The following is a 6,000-nucleotide window of genomic DNA, read 5'->3' as shown; positions in this document are numbered from 1 at the left end:
GTTGTTCACCCAACATACTACCTTATCAGGACCTGATTTTCAAGGGCGAGTACCCACCTCTTTCTGAAAATTAGGCCCCTTTAGTTGCCTCAGTTTGCACCGCCAAAATCACTGGTTACTTTGGCCAACAGCGATGCTATCACAAAACAGGATATCATCATTACGAGAGTATTAATAGGAGTGTCATATTATAAGACAAGGGAGATAATTGGCCTACTCTACTCAGCACTGCTGAGGCCTCAGCTGGAGTGCTGCATCCAGTTCTTAGTGCCACACTCCAGGAAAGATGTGAACAACTTGGAATAAGTCTGGTGCAAAAATGAGAAAAGGTTTAGAAAAACCTGACCTATGAGGACAGGCTAAAAAAATGAGCACGTTTAGTCTTGAGCAAAGAAGACTGAGGTGTGACCTGATAACACACTTCAAATCCATTAAAGGCTGTTACAGAGAGGACAGTGATTAGTTGTTCTCCATGTCCACTGAAAGTAGGACAAGAAGGAATGGGTTTAACGTGTAAGCAAGGGAGATTTATTGCCAAGTCATGGCTGACCAACCTGATTGCCTTCTATGATGAGATAACTGGTTCTGTGGATATGGGGAAAGCGGTGGACATGCTATACCTTAACTTTAGCAAAGCTTTTGATAGGGTCTCCAACAGTATTCTTGCCAGAAAGTTAAAGAAGTATGGGGTGGATGAATGGACTATAAGGTGGATAGAAATCTGGCTAGATCATCGGGCTCTATGGGGAGTGATCAACAGCTCGATGTTTAGTTGACAGCTAGTATCAAACGGAGTGTCCCAAGGGTCGGTCCTGGGGCCAGTTTTGTTCAGCATCTTCTTTAATGATCTGGATGATGGGATGGATTGCACCCTCAGCAAGTTTGCAGATGACACTAAGCTGTGGGGAGAGGTAGATGCACTGGAGGGTAGGGTCCAGAGTGATCTAAACAAATTGGAGGATTGGGCCAAAAGAAATCTGATGAGGTTCCACAAGGACAAGTGTAGAGTCCTGCACTTAGGACGGAAGAATCCCATTCACTGTTACAGACTAGGGACTGAATGGCTAGGAAGCAGTTCTGCAGAAAAGGACCTGGGGGTTACGGAGGACGAGAACCTGGGTATGAGTCAACAGTGTGTCCTTGCTGCCAAGAAGGCTAACGGCATATTGGGCTGCATTAGTAGGAGCGCTGCCAGCAGATCGAGGGAAGTGATTATTCCCCTCTATTCGGCACTGTTGAAGCCACATCTGGAGTACTGCATCCAGTTTTGGGCCCCCCACTACAGAAAGGATGTGGACAAATTGGAAAGAGTCCAGCAGAGGGCAACAAAAATGATTAGGGGGTTGGGGCGCATGACTTATGAGGAGAGGCTGAGGGAACTGCGCTTATTTAGTTTGCAGAAGAGAAGATTGAGGGGGGATTTGACAGCAGCCTTCAACTACCTGAAGGGGGGTTCCAAAAAAAGGATGGAGCTCGGCTGTTCTCAGTGGTGGTAGATGACAGAACAAGAAGCAATGGTCTCAAATTGAAATGGGGGAGGTCTAGGTTGGATATTAGGAAAAACTATTTCAGTAAGAGGGTGGTGAAACACTGGAATGGGTTATCTAGGGAGGTGGTGAAATCTCCATCCTGAGAGGTTTTTAAGGCCTGTCTTGACAACGCCCTGGCTGGGATGATTTAGTTAGGGTTGGTCCTGCTTTGAGCAGGGGTTTTACTGGATGACCTCCTGAGGTCTCTGCCAACCCTAGTCTTCTGTGATTTGGGTTAGATGTTAGAAAAAAAATTAGTTATAAGAATAGCTCAGATTTGGAACAGGCTTCCAAGGGAGATTGTGGAATCTGTCTCAGTGGAGATTTTAAAGAACAGATTGGACAAACACCTGTTAGGGATGGTCTAGATTTACTTTGTCCTGCCTCAGCTGGACTTGACTTCTTGAGGTCTCTTCCAGCTCAATGTTGCTGTGGTTCTGTGATAAGGTTTCACATATAGAAGATGCTGTTTTGCAAACATGATGTGACTGCAGTAAGGTATCAGTCTTTCGCCATCAGGCATGGCTGATGGTTTCTGTTCCATTTCCACAGACAAAGGACACCTAAGCCCCTAGGAGGCAGATGCTCTTTTGCTTGCCTGCTCCCCTATGTCTCTTCAACACCTTTCTTATCCTGCAGCTAGTACACTGTAATCTTGGAGAGTTCTGATTCCATGGTGTTGCATCTAAAGGACAGAAACCCATATGAAATTGGACTATTTTGCTGCAGCCTGGAAAGCGAATTAGCAAAGAGGGAAACAGCATGAAAAAGTCACCCCACAGAAAAAAAAATCAGCAGGCTTCCAAACTGGGAAGGTCCCATAGGGAATAAAATGCCAAGCATCCGTCTTTGTACAATGGCACATATCCAGGGAGACAGGCGAGTGGCTGAGTCTGGTGGGTTGGCTGCAGATCAAACTCATGCTGCACACGCTTGATATAAACAATGACAGCGGGAAGGATTTAAACTCTGCTTGATGCTTTTTTAATCTGCCACGAGAGAAAAGTTTTACGGTAGGTTTGTCTAGTCTGATGACCTTGTCATGTGACAGGGTCACTCCTTTCCACAGCTACCCAATTAGCCTTTGATTTTGCCATCTCAGCAGACTGACCCTGACTGAACTGTTCCAGATCAATCCAAAGGTACAAGCAGTTAATGGCAGAGGTAAATGCCCCCATCTGTGTATTTCAGTGGCATGGCACTTGCTTTTATTGGACAATGCTTTACACTTCTGTCCATCCCTGCTTCATTTCACCCAAAGCTCAGGAACCACATGGATTCTAGCAGTGAGGGTTCAACCTTTTTCCTACTGTGACACCCCATATTACAACAGAGAAAAGTTCTGAGATCGCACTCACATGAGTTTTTAAAGGCAGAGCTGATGGTCAGAAGCCCCAGCTTGAGAAGCTCTGGTTTCTACACACTGGACTGTCTATGGATTGTATGAAAAGTGTGTATTACAAACACAGCCCCAACCTTTTATTCTGAGCATTTAGGTAGGAGCCAGAGTTTTCTAGCCAGCTGTCAAATGCTGCCATGTCAAGCAGAGTCCTTCCCGGTAACAGTGCTGAGCCCCCAGAGCTTGGACCTGCCAGGGACCAATTCAGAGCTGGGCACTGGTTAGAGCAGCTCGAAGGGCTGCCCTGCATTATACCCCTGCTGCAGAATGGCCTGAGTGTATGATCACCTTGGCTGGACCTCCCCAGGCCCAGCCCTGCACCAGGGACGCTTGGGTGGAAAGAGAGGAGGATAAAGCAGACGGGGCTTTGGGGCCAGCACGGTAGATATTTACTGAAAAGTGCTGGTGTCCCTTTGGACCAGCTATGATGGTGCAGAGGGGTGAGAGGTCCACACTTGGTTAATAAATAATCCTTATGATAGATTAGAGAGATAGATTAGACAGACAGACATGCACAGGGAAGACCAGGGCTGGCTCCAGCTTTTTTGCCGCCCCAAGCAGCAAAGCGGGAAAAACAAAAACAAACAAACAAAAAAAAAGATCAAGCCACGATCGGCGGCACTTCGGCGGCGGATCCTTCCCTCCGAGAGGGACTGAGGGACCCGCCGCCGAATTGCAGCCGAAGACCCGGACGTGCCGCCCCTTTCCATTGGCCGCCCCAAGCACCTGCTTCCTTCGCTGGTGCCTGGAGCCGGCCCTGGGGAAGACTCAGACTAATACAAGAGGTTGCCTAATTCAGATACTTGTTATTGAAATTATAATCCTTACCCTGTGCTCTGCCAGCTGTGAATTACATTGTGCTGCTGCCATGGAGAACAAAACCCCTTCATTTTGATCCAGTCCATTCCTTATTTGTGTCACCGTCAATGAAATAAGACAACGTGGGAATGGCATGTCACTTTCAATTGGAATTTATTAAATAGGAAGGATTGAGTGAGCAATTTGATCAGCTAGCTAAAGTACCAGCCTCAATTATGGATTAATTATAGGTCTGCAGTTGACAGCTACTGTGTCAACATTTCTGTCAACGTAAGGGAGCCCACTGTAAAAGCCTCATCTTTCTTCTGAGCTACGTTCTCTCACGTGTGCATGCCACCTTGTGTTGGTTTTGAGCTCAGACTCTCTACTACCGTACAGATGTTTCTATTACAACAGTGCACAGAGGCTTCAGGTAGAATACAGACCCCTACCCCCATAGGCCCTGTACAGACGTACAATAAGACAGTTCCTTCATTGAGGAGCTCTCAGTCTAAAAGCACCAAATAGGAGTCAGAGGACAACTAGTGAAATGACTTGCACAAAGGCACAGAGCAGGTCAGTGGCACAGCTAGGAATAGAACTAGTCCGTCTGCTCCATTTCATGGCTGCTATTCAGTGGCCCTGCATGAAGCTGACAAGATCATGCCAGTTGCACTCAGCAGCTGGGGAGGAGCCCATGGTCTGTTGCTCCAGGGAAGTGCTGCTGTGTGAACTGCCCGCATGAGCCCAGAGCTATCGAACTCCCTGCTGTCCTCAGGGCAGGGGATGGATAGCCAGGAGAGGCTTCTGTATTCCGGGCGCTGTGACAGGGCGGCTGCAAGCCCTAGCTTAAACTGGAGCTAGGCTCCTGGCACCTAGACCCTGCTGCAGAGCCAGGACTTTCCAGCTCCAGGGCAGGCAGAAGCTGGAACCCCAGCTTAGCTTGCAGGGAGCCAGGCAGGTTTTCTGGAAGGAAGAGATCTGGGAGGACCCTACCTGCCATTTGACAAAACTGAACTGGTTTTGTGAAACATTTTGGGTTCAACAAATCAGCATTTTCTGATGGAACTCTTGTCAGAAAAGTTTCCAACCACCTCTAAATAGAACCTAGGACTCCTATTTTTAATGTTGGGGTGTTTTTTATATTTCTAACTACTCGTTCCCGCAATCCTCACTCTCACTCCACAGATGGACGGACCAGGTAGGTTGACCAGATGTCCCGATTTTATAGGGACAGTCCCAATATTTGGGGCTTTATCTCTTATAGGCACCTATTACCTCCCTTCCCCTGTCCTGATTTTTCACACTTGCTGTCTGGTCACCCTAGGACCAGGACACTAGAAGCCCAGGGAGGGGGTCTGCCCTCATTCTGTGCCATTCTGCCCTGCTCTGTCAAGGTGGCCTTTGCTGACTCACGCAGCATCATTTCAAAGGCAAGGACCAGGATCTGTCATTACCATGGAGCTTCTGCTCTTTTTCTCTTCCATTGCACCTGCTATGGAGAAAGGGTACAAGGACTAAATGGACACAAATCAGCTATTAGGAATGGCAATATACAAAAACCTGTAGGAGAACACTTCAACCTCCCTGGCCACACCATAGCAGATCTTAAGGTGGCCATCCTGCAGCAAAAAAAAACTTCAGGACCAGACTTCAAAGAGAAACTGCTGAGCTTCAGTTCATCTGCAAATTTGACACCATCAGCTCAGGATTAAACAAAGACTGTGAATGGCTGGCCAACTACAGAACCAGTTTCTCCTCCCTTGGTTTTCACACCTCAGCTGCTAGAAAAGGGCCTCATCCTCCCTGATTGAACTAACCTCGTTATCTCTAGCTTGCTTCTTGCTTGCATATATATACCTGCCCCTGGAGATTTCCACTACATGTATCCGACGAAGTGGGTATTCACCCACGAAAGCTCATGCTCCAAAATGTCTGTTAGTCTATAAGGTGCCACAGGATTCTTTGCTGCTTTTAAGGACTATAGTGTTTACTCCACCTCTTAGGAGGTAGTAGCAGACAGTGTCACTGCTGCTCTGTGGAAGATTACTCAGACTAGTACCACCCCTAAGGAATTTACTATCACACTAAGCTACTGACGCAGGGCTCTAAGGGAAGGATCCTGGCTGCTAGCAAGTAGCCAGAAGCACGGTTCTCTCTTCCCCTTTTCAGTATGCCCTTCCTTTCCCCCATTCCACCACACACTACACTGAGTTATTTGCATATGCAAAGAATTACACTAATTAATTAATTGTGATGGGAGATTACAATAAA

Source organism: Mauremys mutica, chromosome 10 (assembly GCF_020497125.1).
Source record: "Mauremys mutica isolate MM-2020 ecotype Southern chromosome 10, ASM2049712v1, whole genome shotgun sequence".
Taxonomy (NCBI): domain Eukaryota; kingdom Metazoa; phylum Chordata; order Testudines; family Geoemydidae; genus Mauremys; species Mauremys mutica.
The sequence above is the reverse complement of the archived record's forward strand: the minus strand, read 5'-3'. Positions refer to the sequence as shown.